This window comes from Camelus bactrianus, chromosome 29 (assembly GCF_048773025.1).
Source record: "Camelus bactrianus isolate YW-2024 breed Bactrian camel chromosome 29, ASM4877302v1, whole genome shotgun sequence".
NCBI lineage: Eukaryota > Metazoa > Chordata > Mammalia > Artiodactyla > Camelidae > Camelus > Camelus bactrianus.
Window position 1 is genome coordinate 17094005 of NC_133567.1, and position 22708 is coordinate 17116712.

The 22708-nt window shown below is 38.3% G+C and overlaps 1 protein-coding gene across 3 annotated transcripts in view; it reads left to right on the plus strand.

Moving 5' to 3' along the window:
- ZFHX4 (zinc finger homeobox 4) overlaps positions 1 to 22708 on the plus strand; it is a 179376-nt gene that overhangs the window by 29741 nt on the left and 126927 nt on the right. The window lies entirely within an intron of this gene.

The following is a 22708-nucleotide window of genomic DNA, read 5'->3' on the forward strand; positions in this document are numbered from 1 at the left end:
GAATTGGAGAATTTATTGAAAAGATTTGCCATATGTCCCTTGTACACCTATCTCAGTGGGATTGATCGCTTTACTGGTTGCCCTGAAATAGAATCACTTTTCTGAGTGTTTCCATATATGAAATAATACTTTTAAACCTCTTTTATTGATTAAAAACAACAAACAACAACATAGCATCACTCTTGGCTAAGTATTAACGGTTTCAGGGAGCAGAGGACAAAAACAGTGCTACCTCGTAAGGCATCATCTTTTGTTCGGTGACAAATAAGGATGATCTAAACACTGTGTGTGTGTGTGTGTGTGTGTGTGTGTGGTTTTTTTCCTGTAAGTTCCTGGTGGTATGGAGTAAACACACTCATCCTTAGCATCACTTGAAAGTCTTAATTCTTTCGGTATTTTGCATGACATTTCCCAGCTAGTAATATTTTTATCTCCCCTAATTGGTGTGGCACAGGTAAAAATGTTCATTAAATAGTAAACACACTTTTAATATTGTGGGGGAAAAAAACCCCAAGGCAGATGGAATGAACACAGGACAAGTGATGAACATTGTTTGTTACATACCTTGTCTTGACTTTTCCTAAACCCTGATTACTGGTAAACTTATTTTCTGCAGTTTGTTTACTGGATTGGCTTGATTGTCTTGGTTCATGTACAAATGGAACAGATTCATTTCTATGATGAATAACTTGGTAACTTATTAAAAACTTCTTTTGTCTAGAGGATATTAAAATTCAGAAAGTATTGCAAACCATTAGTCATTGTAACAAGCTCTAAATATGATTACAAAATCCATTTTGCAAGTGTTATTTATTGATTTATCCTAGAAATCAGAGATAACTCTACTATCAGAAGTCAACCAGCGATTATAATACCTATGGTGCTTCGAATGCTCTTCTCAAAACTGTAAACAGACAACAAAAAAGAGCAGATCGTGGCTGTCTAGAGCAGGTGCAGGAGTCCATTTGAGTTGGCCTGACACTGTTTGTTTGTGCTGTTACTTGAAGTTCGGATGCTGGATTGATGTACCGAGCGTGAAAACCCGAAGACACGGTGTGAGAATTTGTTAGCGTGGTCCCTGGGATGTCGGTGCTCCCGGGGATCAATAATGAAAGCATTAGATTTTGGTTACACAGTTTGAGGGGAGTACAGGCCCTAACACAAGATGGAAAGCATCTAAGCTGATGGTATTGAAAATATAATATAACGGATTAATTGTCTTACAATTCATAGCTTTTACGGCAACAGTAGACAGCCATTCAATTGTCAACTTTTCTTCTGTTGATACCTGACCTATTAAAACTTTCAGAATACCTAGGAGAAAAAAAAAATAAACATTCAGTTTGTATAAATAATAGATCTTGACCCTGGGAGCTATATGGAATATTCATGAACTGTGTTTATATTCACGAAGCTCCTCCAACACTTTAAATTAACATGTTGTGAATAGAAGATATAAATGTACCAATTTTTCTGTTTTATTAATCTCGTGTGAGAGGCTAAAAAAAGGTAGAGTGTTACTGTTTATTTTCTCAGGAAAGGTTATTTAATCTAATTGATGATTATTTACACGTGTATATGTGGGTATTCAGTTTCTCCATCCCTTCCGTGAGTATGGACTGTTTGCATGCTCGCTGTCTGCAGAGCAGTTTGCTTGATGCCAGGGTTACCCTGGAAGTTCCTTTTCAGAGAGAGCTGGCTATTATCTATGAATGTGTAACAACCAAATGAGATAAAACTTACAAAAAGGGCCTAAAAGCAGAGAGAGCCTTAGATCCCAGAACCAAAGGTTTTATGTACTCTTACCTTAAAAATGTTACGTTATACTCCAGTTTACTTTCCCTCAGCTGCTTTATTTGATTATCTCTTAAATACCCAAGTGGCCTTGTGATGTAGTATCTAAAACTGGTCAGCAAACAAAAACACACTTTGAGCAAACTTACCTTGAATTCAATGAAGATTGAAGAGATAGATATTTGAGCTATTGAAATTGTATTGGGCAATTGAACAATAATATTTTGCATGATCCTTCAAGGAGCTTATATTATTTCTGGCAGTAACTAGAAAAATTACTTCAGAGTAGCAGTGAGCTGAGAATCCTGCTTGTGAACTGATTTACAGACACTGTATGAGTCAGATCTAGAGGATTTTCAAGGACAGTAATGAGGATATTAGCAAGCTTGGTCGGCTGGTGTTGGCAAAATAAAATTGCTTCATAAGTAACATTAATTGCTTTTAAATGAGACCCTAACAAATTGGCCTAGGCCTGGGAAAAAAAAAGTGATGGCTTGTAATATGGCTAAAATATTACAACTTGACTTAAAATAGTTTCTGAGTTAATGACTAGACAATAATCTCCTATATAAAATTCATTTTCATTAGGAGTTTAATTTACATCCTTTTGTGTCGTGAATTATTCCGACTTGAAGGGATAGTGACAAGTAGCAGTGAAAAGACAAACACAGAGCTGGGAGAAAACAGCCCTTCTCATTGACAATGTATTGATTCAGAATACTACAGATGTGGTGATGTGTCAGGGCAATTTGAATAGACCGCTTTACCTCTCGCATTGTCACCCTGAAGCAGTATGACCTCCAGAAAGTGTGTGTCCTTATTCCAGCTTCAGGAGGTTAAAGGTTAAAGGTTAAGGGTTAGCTTAAAAGCATCATCTGCCTAGCTGCTTAACTTTTAAACTGATCAATTTAATGAAAATCTGTTTTACAGATGTTGTTTTAATGTATTTGGCAGGATTTAGGCAGCTTTAACATTAGATGTAGGCCAGTAAAAATTATTTCTTTATTCGACCAGAACAACACCTTTCCTTTCATGTTGAAGGTAGAAGGCTTGTGGGTAATGGTATTTTGGCAAAGAACCCAGAGGCAGAATGTGTTGATGATCTTTCCATATGGACTGAAAAAAAAAAAAAAAAAAAACGAATACCTTTATGTCCATGGCTGGCGATGACTGCAAAAACAAACAAAGCTGTATTCGTTTTTTGGCAGTATTGTTCCTCTTAGAATATTTTCAAAAGGAATTTTGTTATTGTCGAGAGAAACTTTCTCACTTCTTCAAGCAAACTTCTCCAAAGCACTCAGCACTATTAAATTTTGATTTTTCCTCCAGAAATTTGAATGACGAAGCAAAACTCGGCTTGGAAATTCAAACAATAAAATGACATTGCAGATCACCCTTAATCTTCACCTTTAATGTAGGAAAGTATATTTCAATTGAGGTTAGTAAATACTGAATGCACAGATGGCTGCAGTCAGGGTTGCCGGGTAGAGTGTGTGTGTGTGTGTGTCTGTTACTGTATAAATAAAATGCTGAAACAGTGTTTCTCAGCTCACCACTTTATTAGATTTGATTACGTTTTTCTAATTTCATGCCTTCACATCCTCTACAAATTTTTGTCAATTGATATTCACATAATGAGTCCTCAATAAATATTTGTAGGATGAATAATGGCCCTAATGCATAAACTGAGAAATGTACTAAAGAAACTTCTTTACTCCTAACCCTCATTTTTAAAACAAATGCATTGCCATTTGGTCTACCCCTTAAGCGATCCCAGTCTTTTTCTGAAAAAGATATGAAATCCACTTAGCATGACACATTCAAACTGAGGAAGAACAAAGATGACTTTGGCAATGGCTCAGATGCACAGTTTACCCCGTTCTTGGCTGAGCATGGCCAAGACTTTTCTGGCCAGCTGACTAGTCGACCACCAAGCCTGTGCAGGGCGTGCAAAGTCACTTGCCACACCTGTGCTTCACCTGCTTTTATAAAATTATATATATTTTTAAGTGAGGTCTCACAGGTTTGCTGATTCAAAGTCAGAAGCTTAATTATACTAGCTTTTTTTTTTTTTCTTCCTGCATCTGCTAGTTGTGAAGGAGAATAGTCTGTCTGAATTCCATAATGCTGTTTTCGTATTTGGATTTCAAATTGGCTGAGGGCAGTGAATGAATCTCTTGTCTCCATGGTGAGCAAAGGAAGACATGTGGGATTTAGTCCTAGGTAAATTTTAGTGTAACGTTCCCCCAAGGAACATTTTTGGAGTTTTCTCATTATCCGTGTTATGGATGAAAGAATCCGGGTTAAGAACTAAAATCAAGGTGGGGGGGAGGGTCATGGTAGAGGATACAAGAGGCCACATTGGGAAAAGAATGTGGCAAGGAAATAAAAAAAAAAAATAGAATAATTAGCTTTACCTGCCCTTTCTGCCATTTTTATTTATTTTTTTTACTAGTAGGAAATAATAACCCGATCAGTTTGGAATTAACAGAGAATCACAAGCATTTTCATTTCAATAGGCCTGAGTCCAACTTTGCAATTTAAAATCAAATATACCAGATATGTACCATTTCAATTATTGAACTGTCATTGTCTCTGTGTGATGGCAAAAGAGGTCAGGAGATTGTGTGGTACACATTTGCATAAAAGTCATTGTGCAAAAGGAAATTGGAATATGTGTGTGTATCTAAGAAACCAAAACAGGTTTTTCTTAATCTTATTCTGGTCATTTGTTTAGATGAAGGAAGCTGTTCTCAGAGATAAACAAAAGTTATTCTTTTCTGTTGCTAAACATTAACCTGAATATGGAAATTTTTGCACTTTGTGTATTCATTTCAGAGTTCTGTTCCTTTCGAGGTTGAAACGCAGTGTGAAATTCAGTTCTGGTTGCAGGATTTATTTTTTAAAAAGTAATCACAATGCAAATTACTCTATTGTATTCTCCTATAAAGAGACAAGGCAGAGGTGGAAAAAACAGTTTCTGTAGTAGAACAATGCGTGCTTGCATAATACTTATAACTAATAAATACACAGATCAAATAGAGATCAGCTGGTTAGCTAACAGCAACTAATAAATCACTGGTGTTTTCAGATCACAATGTAATTGGCCAGCCCTCTCTACCACGTCTACTTCTGTTTTTAAGCTTGACATTTGCTGAAGCACAGCCACGTGTTAGAACACGGCTTAGTCCAGCACAAATATGGGCATTCTTACTGCGTTCACAGGGCAAGAAATATATTATGAGCTGAGAACCCTCTTTGTATTCCACTAGGAAAAAGAAACGACCAAAACTTTCTGTCTATCCCAATGCATGATATATAGGTATTGATAGATACCAATCCTTAGAAGGATTCCTTTAGACCAGACATTAGCAACATACTCCATCCATGTCAGGAGAGAGAAAATGATTTTTAGTGTGTGAAATTGTTAACAAACCCAGACAAAATTTAAAGAAAGCAAAGTATGTTACTGGAACCTTCTTCCTGTTTTCTTTTCAGCATGTCTTTTCCTTCCCAGTGCTGCCTGTCCCCACCCATCAGACACATGCTATCGCACTCTCCTCTCCTTTGCTGAAATTCTCCCTGATTCCTCCCACCCAGATCTTCTTTTCATGGAAATACTCAATGTTGGTTAGCCATCTAATTCTCCCAAGAGAAGTAGCATTCCTTTAATTAAGGGGAAAGAAACCTTTTCATAAAAGCGGAGTAGTGCATCCAAAGGTGTAAATGACTTCCAAGTCTTTCCCAGGATGCACTTGGTTTCAAAGGAACTGTTTAATGTGGATGAAATTCAGATGTATGAGGGGGGACAGTGGGTACCGCAGGGATGGAGATGTGATGGGGAGCCCACCCGAGGAGATTCCTTCATCTCCCTCCTTCCAAACACACATGCATAGACACCCCACATCACACCCAACCCTCCACCTCAGGGTTGCTCAGAAAAGCAGTAAAAACTCTGGTACCATCATTCATTTCAGGACCATGTCAACTGGTACTTTGGGAGTTATCACTGTTACATGTTACCGTTTTTGTATAATTTGGGCTCATTCTGTCTCATGTGAGGTGTCGGTCTGGCTTCACCAAAAGTAGGAAATCCCATGTGTGTTGTCTGCCCTGAGGTCACGTAGGTGATGCAGACCAAGGTGTTGCCTCGTAATTAACCTGCTCTCCCAGCATGTTTCTCTGGCGTCCGTGTCACCGTCTCTGTCTGCGAGCATGTTTAAAATCGCTGAGATGCCCACATAGTGCTGCGATGCCACACGGTGGGGCCGCCCGAGTCATGTGTGCAGCAGGCCTCGTGCTGCTGAAAGGGTCTTGGCCCAGGGTGGAGCGGGGAGGAGCAGGCGTGTGCAGGATGACCTCGGTTTTGCTTCCAGAACATCTGGCCTGCCTGAGTTCTCCTGGAAAGGCTTCCTCGAGTTTGCTTATGCTCAGGCTGAGTTCAATTAGACGTGGAGATTTGTTCATTATTCAGATAATTCAAGCCTTCAGAGGCACTTTTTTTCCCCCCTCAAATTATCAGTGTATTTTAGGAGAGCCTACGATGATATGATTTATCCAAAAGAAGAACAGCAGAGGAGTCCCCGCCCCCCAAAACCCATTTGGAAATGTCTTCACAGGCTCCATAGCCTAGGAGGAGTGTGGTGATGTTTGCAGAATACCCTGAATGGCATCCCAAGTTTTACTTCTAATAAGCACAGACACATTCATTGAGCACTTACTTTGTGCCCAGTTTTAAAACTTACTTGTGCCCAGTGTCTCTGTTGGGGGGAGGGTATAGCTCAGTGGTAGAGCACATGCTTAGCGTGCATGAGGTCATAGGTTCAGTCCCCAATATCTCGGTTAAATTAAAAATAATAGACAAGCAAACTTAATTACCACTCTACTCCCTCTAAAACCCACAAAAAACAGAAAAGTCTCTGATAATGGAGGTTGTGTCCCATTAACGTGGGAAGGACACACACCATCTTCTCTAAGGTGATGCTTCCTGTCTCACTCTGTTCTTCCAATGTGGCAGGGACATTAATCAGAATAAGGGCTGAATCCATATACCAGCCCTCAAAAGCTTCCATGCTCTTTTTCAACAATGGTTGGTCAGAAGACTGAGTGTGACTGCTTTCCTGGGTCATCAGTAGATGCAGAACATTTGTGTCCTGGCTGACTCTTGTTGCTCTCCTGCTTTGTAAGACTCTATCTGTCAGCTTCAGACAAGGGCTATGGTGGGAATTTCAGAGCCAGATAGAGCTTGGAACATTGATATTGTTCTTTAAACACAAGGATAGCACTGCCGATGTACTGCCTAGACAATGAAGAAGAAAACCACTCACCAAAGAATGCAGAGTGTGTCAGATTACAACCTCAGTCAGTTCCCTCATTGAACCAGGATGCTACTTTAGTCTTAGAGAATCTTTCCAAGTTCAGTCTACAGTACTGTCAATGAGAATTCTGCTTAAATGTAGATTATTGTAATGACCTGTTTGTTACTATCACAGATGATAACAACTATATCTGGCAACAGTTCATTTCACTTGGTTTTATAATATTTTATTAATATTCTAGATTTTTTATCTTTAAGGAGAAAATACTTTTGCAGCTTTGAATATAATAGTTACATATATGAAATATGTGTATATAGATGTGAATTGAGATATTTTATTGATGCAGGTTTTCCTAAAGCCTTTCTTTTATTGGAAATATTAGCAAGTACAGAATACACGTTGCTCTCTCCTTGTTGCTTAAGGAGTAAATGTTAAGGTTATATTTTCTGATTAATCAATTTTTAAGGAGTAGGGTAGAGGAAAGTTAGGGTTGAAGAATTCTTTGTCCTTGGATATCTGCTGATAAAACGCAGGGTTGAGGGTGGAAAGATTGAGTTATTGATAGGTCCAACTGTATTGCTTAATTACAGTTTGGGAGGAAAGCTTTAAAAGTTTTAAAATATTGATTTTCAGTCCATGATTACGTGTCCTGTGTCCAGAAGTATCTTATTTATAGAAAGAGTTGGCAAATGACTATCTGTATATGCTTTATGAGCTATCTGATCAAAATACTCCTTCTTCTGATGCCAGATATTCCATCATCAGTGAAACCACATTGATAATTGACTTCTCCATTGATCACCTCTTAACATGGCACTACCTTTTTTTTTTAAATTGAAGTATAGTCAGTTATAGTGTGTTAATTTCTGGTATATAGCACAATGTCCCAATCGTGTGTATATATATATATATATATATATACACATGCACACAGACAGACACAGACACATTTGTTTTCATATTCTTTTTCATTAAAGGTTATTACAAGACATTGAGTATAGTTCCCTGTACTATACAGAATAGATTTATTTTTCATCTGTTTTTGTATATAGTAGTTAATATTTATAAATCTTGAACTCACAATTTATCCCTTCCCACCCCTTCCCCTGGTAACCATATGATTGTTTACTATGTCTGCAAGTCTGTTTCTATTTCATAGATGAGTTCTTTAGTGTCTTCTTTTTTCTTTCTTTAGATTCCACATATGAGTGATATGATATGGTATTTTTCTTTTGCTTTCTGACTTACTTCACTTAGAATGACAATCTCCAGCATGTGTTACTGCAAATGGCATTATTTTATTCTTTTTTATGGCTGAATAGTATTCCATTGCATAAATATACCACAACTTCCTTATCCAGTCATCTGTTGTTGGACATTTAGTTTGCTTCCATGTCTTGGCTATTGTATATAGTGCTGCTATGAACATTGGGGTACAGGTATCTTTTCAAATTAGAGGTCCCTCTGGATATATAATGGCACTAATTTTTGAAGCAAGAACATACTGACAACAGTCATAATAAGTTAAATGTTTTATGTGCATTATCTCATTTACTTTTCCCAGTTGTTCTACATTGTGATCCTCATTTTGACATATGAGGAAACTGAGACTCAGAGCACAACTCCTTGTTCAAGTCTTCACAGATTGTAAGAGCAGAGTTTTCACTTTGGCTTCTTCTCAACCCTAACCCTCGCCTACAGTATGAGGCTTTGCTGAGGAAAACATTTTGTACTTGAGGGTGGGAAGAGCAAGGAATGGGAAAGGAAGAGAAAGGCTGGGAGCTTCAGAGGCAAATATACAATTTTGTCTAGGGCTTAATTATTTTGGAGCCCACTTTGACTCCTTCAAGTTACAAATTCCCTTCAAGAGATTGCAGACGCGATGTATTAAGAGCCGGCCAGTAGGCTTTGCGCGTACGGATGCAGTCAACTGGAAATGATGTACTTACACCTGTTGGGTCGTCTCCAAGCGGGAAGGAGAGGCTCATGGTTAACATTGTTGCCTATTTCCTGTGTCACAACAGAATTCTTTCACTTTAAGGAAACTTCCTTTTACTGGCATCAGTGGGTGTTTGGTTTATTAAATAGAAAGGACTAATAGAATATTTATCACTTCTAGTGCCTGAGCTCTCAGTCCTTGCAAGTTAAGCACCTTTGGAAGCTGCATTAATTCATTCGGGTCACCAGGGTATTTCTGCAGTAATGTACTAAATGGTACCCTGCTGACCTGGAAAAAGGAATATGCCTCCCTAAGCATTTAACTTACTACACAGATCCAAGTAACCATTGGCTGCGCTCTGCTCAGAGCCTGAATCTCCTCTTTTGTTTTCCTGACATCCTTCTAACTATTGGAGGAAGTCCTATTCCTTTGATAATTAACTAGAATTTTGAGAAACAATATTGTTTTGAATTATTATTATTACTATTATTTTTTTTTACTTTGATTTCTTACTTTGATCCATTTTAGTCCCAAGACTCCAGGAATTTTCTTTCCACCGAAGGTTCTAATGGACTCCCTTCCCCTCTCTCCTCGAAATTTTGCTAATGATGCCAAAGAAATGGCCTAAATCTTTTTAGAACTATTTAAATATATTGACTTAACTCAAAGATGCTTGAGGAAATCTTGCCTTCCTGAATCTGGCTGCCAACCCTGCAAAAAAATTCTCAGTCATAGACACTGCCACAGTTGACTGCGTTTGTTAATGAAGTATTCTTTTAATGGAAAGTAAGAATAGTCTTAGTTTTAAAGTGACAGCTCCTAATACCAATCGCTGGAGTGTGTATAGTATGCAGGGACATTTGGAGAATTAATTAATGTGCCATCTCTTTCAAAGACTTTAAATATTTCTAAGTATTTATTTGGCAGGCCTGAAAATAACACTAGCATATGTCCTTAGGGCCTAAAGTCATTCATTACTCAGTTGTGGGAAATCAGGTAGCACATCTAATTTCCATCACCTCTGGAAGAGTGTCAGTTCACAAGGTATCTCCTTTAAACCCAACATACGTTCAGTACTTACCGTTGAGTCACAGGGTAGGAGACAGCAGACATGATGGGAGGAGGGGCCAGGATTCCCAAACTGACACCAAGTAAGACTGCTGTTTTTCTGAAATAAGATTAACATGCTAAGAGGGGAATTATGTAAATGGCAGAATATACTTCTCAGAATTTATTTGATTTGGTGAATTTACATTACACAATACTTTAGAAGGGAGAAGACTCTCTCCTAATTATCATGCAATGCTATCACGACTTTTTAAGCAGAGGCCCCTCCAAGTCTTTTGAGAAATCATTTGGCTAAAAGCAAGTTCTGGTTTATTTTATTTGTTTTGGTTTATTACAGTTTTTATTAGCAAATTAAGTAATTAAAAAAACACATTTGGATGGAAGAATTGTACCAAGTTTTTCCATGATGAGTCTTTCCTGAGAAGATACTCCCCAGGCTCATAACCAAATTCCTTAAAAATAGATCATAGGGGAATTCATAAATGACTTTTTTTAAAGAGAAATACAGTCTTTGGCTCTCTTAATTCCTTAAATATTAGAAAAACTAAGATGGGCTTTATGAAGAATTACTTAGTTTTTAGAGCATTCATTTTTAACACAGCAATAGAATTACCATCTTTAAGTCATAAATGCATAAATCTCTTCCAAATGGCTTAATTTTGTCAACATTTACTTAGATGTATGTTTTGAAATAGACTCTCAGGTAGAATATATACTTATAAGTTCCTGGAGCAGGTACTGATTCATTTCATTCCTTCCTGTACAGCTGTAGTTACCTCTTTAAATATCATGGTTTCATAACTTACTGGAAAACCATTGATACAGAAGTACATTGAGAATTAATTTTTTTAAAGACTGTTAACACTTTTCCAAAAAGCGAGCCATTTAATTCTTTATCAGTGAGTATAGAAGGATGTGGCTATACTCAGGTCTCATGTGTTTGGTGATTAAAAAGGCAAAATGCCAGTACTCCCATGATGTTTTCAGTACGTATCCAGGGAGACAACTTACACCTCTTTTGCTTTAACCCTGGGACAAATTGCATGCACGTGTGGTTTGTGTGTGTGTGTGTGTGTGTGTGAGAGAGAGAGAGAGAGGAGAACACAGTATAGGCAGACTTACTTTAAAAAATTGATGAAGATTATGAGTTAATCATTAATGCCCACTAATTTTGTTTTAAAGTAGATCGCAGAAATCTCTTCCTGCACATTGTAAGTGTTCTGAGTCCCTGGAGATAATAAACCTTTGATGATGTTGTGCAAGACTCGTCCACAGGCCCTGAAATCAGTTCTGTATGTACACATGACTAATCAAAGGTTCAGGGAACAGGATATGGTTTGGTAAAAGTGATAGGTGCTCCAAAAAGTAAATGGCCTCACTAATTGTGGGAGAACATGTAGCTGCTTTTCCCCTACGAAAAGGCAGGTCCATGTCCCTCCATAGGAGCACATATCTTTTTACAAAGACTTGAGCACTAAGTCTTTTCAAAAGTTACCTTTAAAAGCAGAGGTTTTCCCACATTAATATCTACCTAAATAGTACTCTCTTCTTTTCTTGTCTTCAAAGTCACCACAGATTACAACAAGATGCTTAGGCTCAAAAGTATCCTTGAAATTCAGGGAATTCGGTCATCAGAACAAGTATCTTCTTAAATTGATCAACTGTCAGATGTCTGTAGTGGGAAAATGATGGAATAAGACAGCACTCTCAGTAATTGAGCATGAAATTATATAGGAAAATATGAGTCCAAGTTTCAAGAAATCAGCTCTGAATTAGAAGAGAAAGGAAATAAAGTTGTATGCGACAGAAACTACCGTGTGGGGAGTGCGCTGAAGGTCGAGGCCATCGTCTTCTGCTTTGCTACTGCTATTTTTTAATTTGCAATAGATTCATTGAGATATAACTCATATATCATGAAATTCACCTATTTAAAGCATACAATTAAATGTTTTTTAAAGAATAGTCACAGAACTATGCAACCAAAACCACAATTGATTTTAGAACATTTTCAACACTCCAAAAGGAAATCTTGTGCCATTTACTGCAACCCCCGACTCTCCACCCCCAGTCATCCCAGCCTGCCCTGTCTCTGCCCTAGGCAACCACAAGTTGCTTTCTGTCTGTATAGATTTGCCTATTCTGAACATTTCATATAAATGGAATCATGTGCTATGTGGTCCTTTGTGACTGGCTTCTATCACTTAGCATGATGTTTTCAAGATGCATCCATGTTGTAGTATGAATCGGTACTTCATACTTTTCTGTTATGGCATTTTTATGGTTTGCATAAACCACATTTTATTTATCCTCTCATCAGTTGATGGGCATTTGAGTTGTTTCCACTTTTTGCCTCGTATGAATAATGATGCTCTGAATGTTTGCATACAGGTTTTTGAGTGGACATATGTTTTTGTCCCTCTTAGCGATATACCTAGAACTGTACTTCCTGCAGGGGCAATCATTAATTTTTTTAAATTTTATTATTTTTTTTGAAGTGTAGTAGATTTACAATGTTAGTTTCCAGTGTACAGCAAAAGGATTCAGTTATACACATACATACATATGTATATATTTTAGGTTCTTTTCCATTGTATGATATTATAAGAAATTGAGTATCATTCCCTGAGCTATCCAGTAGGTCCTTGTTTCTATCTATTTTATATATAGTAGCGTGCGTCTGTTAATTGCAAACTCCTAATTTATCACTCCCATGCCCTTTCCTCTTTGGTAACTATAGTTTGTTTTCTATGTCCATGAGTCTGTTTTGGTTTATAAATAAAATTTGTATCATTTTGTTTTGTTTTTTTTAGACTCCACATGTAAGTGAGCAACACAAAATTAACAGGTCTCTCAGTACTGCGTTCATTTCCTATTTGTCCCTGATCAGCTCCTTTTCCCATTTCCTTTAAAGAATATTACAAATGTTTATCACTCTCCCAATGCTTGTTATTTATCTTCTGCTCCACAGCCAGTAAGTCCAGCGAGAACATTAATTTTAACATTTATTGAGCACTTACTAGATGGTAGATAATCTTCTGAGTTCTTTAACTATATTAACTCATTTGACTCTAACAGGAAACTTACTAGGTAGGCACTGTTGTTGTACCCATTTTGAAGATGAGGAAACTAAGGGAATGAAAGCATAATTCATTTATCCAAGGTCACATAGCTGGTACCAGTGCCAGCAGAGTCAGGCTTTACAGTCAGATTGACTGGTTCCAGCACCCACTGTCTTCAAGACGACACTTTGTTGCAGTGAAGATACGTCGAGAAATATGCCGGAAAGGAAGGCCTTGTTTATGGCAGAAGCGAGTAGACAGAAGAGGGTAACTATAATAATTGATCTGAGAGAAGGACATTCTCCGAGACGGGAAGACAAGAAGTGATGAAGAGATGGATAGAGATGTAGAGACTGCGGGAGGTGGAAGCGAGGGATGGCAAATTAGAAAAATCACTGATAACAGTACGTAGGTTTTTAGCCCTTTTTAAAGTCATAATGCAAACCATTCTTTGGTTCATATGATGCTCTTAGAAAAATATCTGTGAATGGAATTCTCCATATTTGTAGGAATGAAAAATTGGTATCTGCTGATAACTTAAAATGACTGAAGCGTGTTTTGTTAGACAGATGTTCCAGTGATACACAGAAGGTTGTCTGTCCTCCTTGCCCTTTGCTGGATCCCAGAGCTGAGAGAAGCAGACACAGGGTTTATGAAGCAGTTCCTGTCTTCAAGGAGCTCTCCAGGTTTTAGAAGAAAATACACAATACTTTTGATCTGTGCTTGATTCTCCCTTGTGAACTGTCCCTGTTAACAGCTTTTCTGAATTCCAGAAGTTTGTAGGATGTCCTTAGTACTCTATATAACACATTTGAACAATGCTGACTCCTTTGTGTCATCGAGAAAGTTAATATTTAGATTTCCTGTCTGGGGGAAAAATTAGAATCCCCCCTCGCAGAACTTTGGTAAAGTGGTTGTTTTCACACAAGTAAAGGTGTTGTCCCATTGTTGAAAAATAATGCACACAACAGTATAATTTTAATATTCTTTCCCTTTTTCCTCCCCACCTATGTCATCTTTGTGAGCGTGTTTTTTTATGTTTTCAGAGTGGTAGAGATATGGATAAAGTGAAAATTACTTGCTGCTTTTTTTTTTTTTGTTAACTAGAAGGATATTTTTCTTTTGGTAGATATAAAAACATAAATACACCTGTTTCTAATAGCTACTCTAATTAATGACTGGTAAAACAGTCCTGATATTCCATCTGTAGCTATTTTGGGCATCACCCTATTTTATTCAAACAATTATAAATGACCTTGATGTTTTCAGTTTCCAGGGACTTCCTCATCGTCATAAAGCCTATTAACAGGGGTAGGGCGAGGTCAGAGGTTTCTACTGTCAGAACATCCTGTTGAGTAATTTCTTCTTTCTGTTTTGCTATGAAAAAATGTTTCTAAGGCAAAATTATGCAAGAAAACATGGTAAGTTCCCATATTATCTCAGACCGAAAGATTCTCTGGAGCTGTTTTCTTGAGTCTGAAACACAGTGAGACTGAAAGATGGGATGACCATTTTGGCCCTTATGTCCATGAACATCAGTAATTTTAATAACCATTCACATGGCGGGCATCGCTTTGGTTACCCTCTGCTATTAGTATCTAGCAGGTGGAGTGTGGTGGGAGGGTGTGGGGTGATGTCTCAGGGAAAGGCAGGGGAGATACCCACATCCGCCTCCCCGTAGCCCTCTGTAACTCAAGGAAAGTTTAAAAGAAGAGCTAGGCATTCACTGTCTTGAGGTGTCCAACTGACTTTCTCACTCTTTATGTGGTTTTTGGCAAGCATCTCTGTGCCTTAGTTAATACATTAGTAAATGGAGAAGAAAACACTCCGCTGAGTTCTGTAGATCTTAATTAAGGTACAAAAATAGCCTTGAAGACATATTCTGAGACGAAAGCTCTTATATGTGGAAAATACTGCTCATGTCTTGTCAGCTCATCTCCTCCGCTGGAGTTGGTTTTCATACTGGGAGATAACTTCTGCTTTTCTTATTAGTGCTAAGACACTCTCCTTTTCCATTTCTGTAAGTGCCCTCGGTTACACTGTTCTGTCTAGGACTTGTCATTCCTGAAAAGCCATTCCTAACTTCCCCTCTCCAATCGGCCTTCAGCTGAAATTTGCTTTGAAGAGAAATGTAGCTATACTCATCAGCTTGAAAATGGGTAAATTTAGCTCATAGAAAATAACTATTTGTGTCTCCTTTTATGTGCTTTACATTCACTATCCATTCTTCCTTAGAAGTTTGCCCGCGAAAAGGAACTGTGTGTTACTCTTTTAAATACCAGTTTTCAAGCCTGCCAAGTGTGAATTTGCAAATGTTTGGTAGCAAGGGGAGCTCACATAGCTGAAAAGTGAACGTTTAAAGCTTCTGTGTCTGGCATTAATTTTGCTCCTGCCTTTTGGCTGGTACCACAGTTTTTTCATCTGTAAAATGGGTTCTGAGTTACCGTGATGATTAGAGTCAGCATTAACTCAATGGCCTTTGAGATCTGGTCTAAGCATCATCATGTCTGTCATCCTCAGAGCTCACTTTATCCTGAGTCTTAGCAAGTTTCTTGTCTTAAATTGCTGATGTCGTTACCCATTTATATCAGGTTTCAGGTTTTCCACTGTTTTGTTTAATCTGCAAGTGTATGTTTATGTATTTTTCTTGTAAACAGGAAGCAGGGTAATAAATCACATACAGAGAAATAACTGAACTACGCCTCTGAATCTCCTGTGCTTTCCTTACTTATTTGACTGATCATCTCATTAATTCATTTGTTGAGAGCCCACTCTGTCTGGCCCTGTGTGTGGGGGAATAAGGATATGGCATCAAACAAGGCAGACTCAGGTCTCACTCTGGTGGCACTGACAGTTTAGTGGGGGAGACAAGCACTAAACACATGATCACACAGTAGGCAAAGAAATAGTTATCTACCACCGTGAACAGATAGTATTAAGTAGTTGTTTTCGATTCAGAACGTTTACTTGTGTCACTAGTACGTAGGTATTTGTGTAAGTCAAACTCTTCCTCTAATCTTGGAAGAAAGGGAAGAATTTGAGTAAGACCCTGGATCGAGGTATTTAGAAAATTAGACGGGGCTGAACTGAACTGACTTCACTAAATATTGACTGTCACGTAGAAGAAGGCATTTATTTACCACTGAGTGTTGGGCAGAGTGAAAGCACTTTCAAGCTTTTTGGAGTCATGAGACTTTTCTGTGAAAAGGCATTCTAGAAATGGCTGTGGATCCAGTTGACAGATTTGTACAGCAGGTGTAGTATGGAAGGTTAGTTGGCCTTAAGCTGACCATTAGACTCCCCATTGGAACTTTAAAAACATACTGATTCCAAGGCCACCACATCTAGGGGTGCATCCAGGAATCTCTTTATTTAAATGCATGATCATCAGTTAGATTTGAGCATCACTAGTGGGTTCTGAATGTCACCATCAATCTGAAGACTCCTGAGAAGATAAGGACTGGCACATGTGCTGAGCTCAGCTCTGTTAGCGTCTGTCCTTCCCACATTCAGAACAGAGAAACTGTGCCTTCTGTTGTCCCCTCTGCTCTGCCCCATTCCTAGACTAAGACTTTGCTAGAGTCTGTGGATACTGAGTACTCTGTCCAAGGAAGTCCTGGAAGGCATGGCCCTCTGTCTCGCTCCTTGTTTTGCTTCTCAGAACCTGACTTGATATACCCCCCACCCCCCCAAAAAAATTCTATCTCGGTAGGAAAAATGGCAAACTTATAAAGAAAACTTTTCTGTACAAAACAGCTGTTCTTTTGTTGAAGGTCTGGCACTTGAGTGAACTGTCAGGCCAAGAAAGCACTTTCTGAGTCCAGATGTTGGTTAAAAAATAAATAAATAAATAAATAAATAACACTCAGGCCCCTGGATTGAATTTTGTAGGAATATCTTTGCCGGTGAATTTTTGGAATCACGCTTTGTCTCATCAGAGATGCAGAAATCCACCCTCCCTGTACATAAAGATATCCCCTGGCAGCAGATTGAGTGTGTTTTCTGAGCAGGAATCTGACAGGTCTCGGGAGAGCCAGCTTCCCTAGGCCTGCTGGGTTGTACACTCGTTTGTAGCTCACTGAAATGATGCTGTGATTTTTCATTTTCTTGCTATTCTAGGAAGGCAGATTCTCAGGTTTGTTTTTTGAGTTTTACTTCATATCAGCGTAGTCTCTCTCTCTTTCTTGCCATAGATATGGGTATCAATGTATGTGTGCGTCAGGTGTGTAAGGGGATGAGTGTGTGTGTGTGTGTGTGTGTGTGTGTAGGTATGTATGTCTATCCCTTTATCTTGTTTATGAAAGAAGTGTGTTTTGTATGTTCTATAATTTGTTAATTTTCTTTTAAAGACATGTACTTTTCTTTTCTCCCAAAGCATCTAATATGTACAAATGTACTGGCAGCTACAATGACAACCAGTGCTAAAAAGAAGCCAAAAAATATGGTGCCCAATTTCATGACCAACAGACTATATATTGTCAGAACACGCAACTCTGGAAAAGTTATTATAGTTAACCACTTGCAAGTTACAGACTGGATCTTTGTTTCAGAAAGAAGTACCTTTTCTATAGATCACTTCCAGATAATTAATCAGTTCTGTGCTGACCCCTGAGCTACCGTAAAATGCCAATGCCAAACTGTGTCTGAGTCCCACTGGCGGTATTAGGCCAGGGTCCCACAAAGGAGCAATGCAAAACAATCTGCTTTTGCACAGACTGAAAGAACAGACTAATAAAATCACTGAGTTATTTGCTGAAAAAAATCAAACCAGTTATTTCAAGATTTTGCTAATGATTTGATTGGCTTGATCAGTTACTTGAGTCCAGTTGGTGCATGCAGGTCAGTGCAGAATAGAAGTTTCCCATCCTGCCTGGGGTGAGCCTGGGCGTTTGGTTATTTAAGGATAATGTTCTGTAATCACGTGTGAGTGTACTATAAACCTTTTGAGGTTTGCGCTCAAGTAAAAGACATAGTCCAGTGTTGTATGTTTGTGTGACCTAGAGCATTTTGCTCTACAATAGCAGACATTATCATCTTCCTTTGCCAGTAGAAATACAAGGACTTGTTATAGTCATCGTCTTTCAATACCAGTTAGCAGTGTCACAAATTAAAGCATTAGTGGATTTGTGTTGCTTGAGGAAGCAACTGATGTAAAAGACCAGAGATCGAGGAAGTAAGGTAGTTGACTGTGTCATGGTTCTACATGGGGTCTACATATGATATGCATGTATGCTACATATCATGGGGTCTCCACGCCAGTGGTGTGACACCTCTGAACATACCTTCACAGGCAGCTCAAATGAATAGTTCATTAGGCGAAAGATGTATCTTGGTGGGGAGGGTATAGCTCAGTGGTAGAGTGTATGCTTAGCATGCACAAGGTCCTGGGTTCATTCTCCCATACCTCCACTAAATTTATAGATATATAAAACATTAAGATACATTATTCCAGATACATCCCCAAAGGAAAAAAAAAAATGGTGACTAGCAGACAACAAAAATCAAGAGAAGATATCCTTTTTTTCATAGAAGAGGAAATACATTTGTAGTGCAAACCAAATAGCCTTCCCAGGATTTGAAGAAGTGCATTTTCTACAATTGCATTGTTTTGAATCTCTACTTAAATAAAAACTTAATGATGATTTTCAAAAGATATTTTTACAGGAAATATTGATACTTCTGTGACAAAGATTTTGGCCAAATCATTAATGTTGATATTATCATTGAAGGACACATAACTCTCTTTTCAGGAGGCCTGTATCCTGGGAATATGGAAATGCTTATGTATATTATGGAAGGACTATTAGATTAAATTTCTTCTTTAATTTTAGTAGTAGTTTGAAAGAGTAATGCATTTATTCCTGTAGCACATTTTGTATTTGCTTAGGCATGTCAATGATTTTTCATATTTCTCCCTTTTAGCCTAGATTATGGATATATTCTGAGAGAAAGTTACAAGGAATAACAATTACAGAGAATGAGAACCCACAGTTAAAATTATATGCGCATTGAACTGCAATGAGGGTATTAAAAGTATTTCATCCCATTTGTAAAATATCTTCCATGACTCTGAAAGGGCAGTATTTTTCTAATTACATCTGCTTTAGCCTGCAAATGGATTACCTTATAAGAACTCTTTATAAAGTGAAGAGTCCAAAAATAATTGAAAGTGTGAGGACAGATAAGATGGGCATATAACGGCCTGGAGCAAACTTCTCTCAACAGCATTCACAGAACAGGAAAAAAAAGTTTATCTTAACTCCTGCTCAGGTCCAGGTGAACACCTGAAGCATTAGCATCTTGATGCCTCTTATTGACAGGGAGTGCCTACTGCATAATTTCTAGCTCAATTCTCCAATGTCTGGAAGATTGCATTTTGACTCTCTCCAATATTAATAACCAGATTTGATCTGCGGTCTGTCCAAGGTCAGGCACACTGGCCAGGTCAGCCTGTTTGTCTGTGTGCAGGAACTGTGACATCTACTCAGAGTGACAGGTGGGGGATGGGAGTGGGGAGACCAGGATGTTAGCCTTCAGACCACCAAAAGGAGCCTCTTCCTGCTGGGAACAAAGAGCCCCACAGGCTGTGGCTGCCTCCTCCTCTTCCCACCCACCCCCTCGCTCATAATATTTTCACAAGTGATGCACTGTTGAAGGAATGCATTTCAGAAGAGGTAAATGATTAAAATCAGCTCAGTAAAAATAATATCTATTTGCATTATTGTTCTGAACTTTTATTCAGACTTGACAGTGTTTTATGTGGATTGGCTTTGCATGGCTTTTCCTATTTTAGGTAAGGGATTCAGCTATGCTAGAGTGTGTGGCATCGTTATTCCTAAAACATCCCTGGATTTTGCAAGTAAACTGGTACAGAAGCTCTAGAGTATGGGGTAAGACATATTTTAGAAACCAGATAAGCAATTTTTGAAGTTCCAGAATTTGTAGTAATTCTACTATGAAACATATCAAATAAACTCTTCTGGAAAAAAAAAATCTTGCCTCTTTCTGGGTAGAAATTCCTAAGAAGCCGTTTGGTTCCTAATTGATTTTCTACGTCAGTTGTTCATTGAATAGATAAGTCGTGCCTGTGGTATTTGATTACAGAGCAAGGCACCCATTTAACCTTCTGTTCTTTCCTGGCCAGGATTTCAAATACAATGCAACGTTCCTCCCTGAGGCTCAGCAGGATTAGACAGCTAGCGGTAATCCCTGGTACGCTGTAATAGACCTGATAGAACTTCACCTCACTTGTTTAGGATTATGCTCCTGCATTCAGCTCACCCAGCAGCATTAACCCTTTGGGGACGTGGGCTGGGATATACTTTAACAGTGAAAGCAGTAAATAAGCAGAAACCTATTCATGTATTCCAAGCAGTTACACCTTACTTCTTGACCAAAGCAGAACAATTATTTTAAGGTAGACCAGATGTGTGCTCTAAAGGGATTTGCCAAAGTTTTGCACTTTAAATGTATGTCTTGAGATTTATATGACTTTATCTTTCTTAAATATAATTATGTTTCAAGAAACTTCATGAAAAGTTCTGGTTTGTGTAATAGCTTCCCCACCATGGTCACGGTTAAATCGTCTCATGGAGAAGGTGAAGGATAAATGGCTTCAAATAAAGTAGACCCTTGATATTCTAGGTTAACTGGAACCAAAGCAAGAAGGAAAACCCCCAAACCTCATTTTAGCCAGTGGTTTCCAATCTCTTCCTTTTCCTTTCATTAGAGCAAATTCCATAGGTTGGAGTTTAATTTTCTCTCTTCCCCCTCTGGGAGATATGAAAATGAGCTAAGAAATGGCCAAGAGGCAGGAAATCAGTGGGTGAATGAGAACTAGTAAAAGGTAGAGTTAACCCACAAATTGGAAAGCCAGCCCCACGTTAATCAAGAGATGAAAGGAGGAGCGTACACTCTTCTGGTGCGGGTGGCAGGACTAGCCTTTATCAGGGTTCTTAAATAATTTACATGGAAATCTGCTCACAACACCATGAGGGCCGTCAAAATGAGGACCTCGCAAAGTGACAGGTTCAAAGTGGCTGATTAGTGACAACGAACGCAGTCTGGGAGACAGCCCCCCCCAGTCGTTATGAAAGTGATTACCCGGACTCATCTATGTCTTTTTGTGTTGACTCTTTAAAAATTCATACTCACAACTAGTTCTATTAATTATTGAAATAAGTGATTCTGGTTTGGATGATTAGAACATTTTCCACCATGTTCATAGGTTTTACAAGTATGCAAAGTTTTATTTGAGAGACTTAACCTCCAGATAATGTTGTGGTGATGACTGTGACCTCATTGGCTAGGGTAATATTTCAAGGTCAGAGATAATTTAATACTACAGCATTGGTACAACCCCCTCCTTTCCTGAAGTCCTTTTGTCAGTAGGGTGTGATTAGAGAAAGCATGCTTTTATTTAAAAATTCTTAATAGGGCAAATACAATCACAATCAGAGGACAACTATGAAGAATTTTTGGAAGCATTTTCTGTTCTTTACCACATTCTCCCGCCCTACAGATTTACTGCAATTGTAAAGATAGTCCGTGTCATGATTACAAGGAGAGAAATATGGTGCATACCTTGCACTTTGAAGCTTAGCTTTTTTGTAAGAACTTAAATAAATCCAGGGAGTCGATGGATGAGATTAAGGCTGAAGCAGTGGTCCGGCTGTAATAATATTTTGTTTTTGTTTGGTAGAGAGTGAAGAGATTCTGTGAAGCTGGGAATTGTGACTTGAAATGATTCTGGCAAATCTTTAATTCACTACCCTGCCTTTTAGTTACTTTTTGTACAAAATGTCTAATTTTCACAGTTTTAAAGAGCAAAGATGATTTCTTTGGTTCAGTTTTGGTGACATATTATTCCAATTAATTGGGAAAGTGCTCCCATGGGATGCATGATTTGAGGATGGGGCCTCTTAGATGCGGTCTCTTACTGTGGTCCTGGACTTGCCCTTTTCTCCTGACATGATTTTACATATGCTGTTGCTAAGGTTCCAGTTCTTTGTTGTATGTTATAAAATTCTATTGCATCAGCATGAACAAAACAGAAATATTATAGACGTGAACCTTTCACCCCAAAAGACATATAACAGATTGAAAAGCTCCAGACCAGGGTAGCAAGAATGCTTGCAGCCAGCATGGATGGGTTTACGGATGACTAAAAGCTGGTATTAATAAATCTCAAAAGGAGAAGAATAGGAGCAGAATTTACTGAAGTCTATGAAATAATGAAGAGACATGGCTGGACCATGTGCATCTTGGTGCTGTGTGTCAGAAGGAACTGGAAATCCTTCCGTGTAACTGGGAGAAAATGCATTTTGAAGTGACAAAGGAGAACTTGGTGTTTGTTTTTCTATTTGCTAATAAAAAGTAATTTACCTCGGGAATAATTGAGTTAGAAGATTATGGAAAAACTAATTCATCTTGGAATCGTGAGGACAAAGGAGACCTTGAGGAGACTCCTCCCTGGAAGACAGGCAATATTAAAACCATCTCCCAAGGACGTCCATCTGTATTATTTTTAA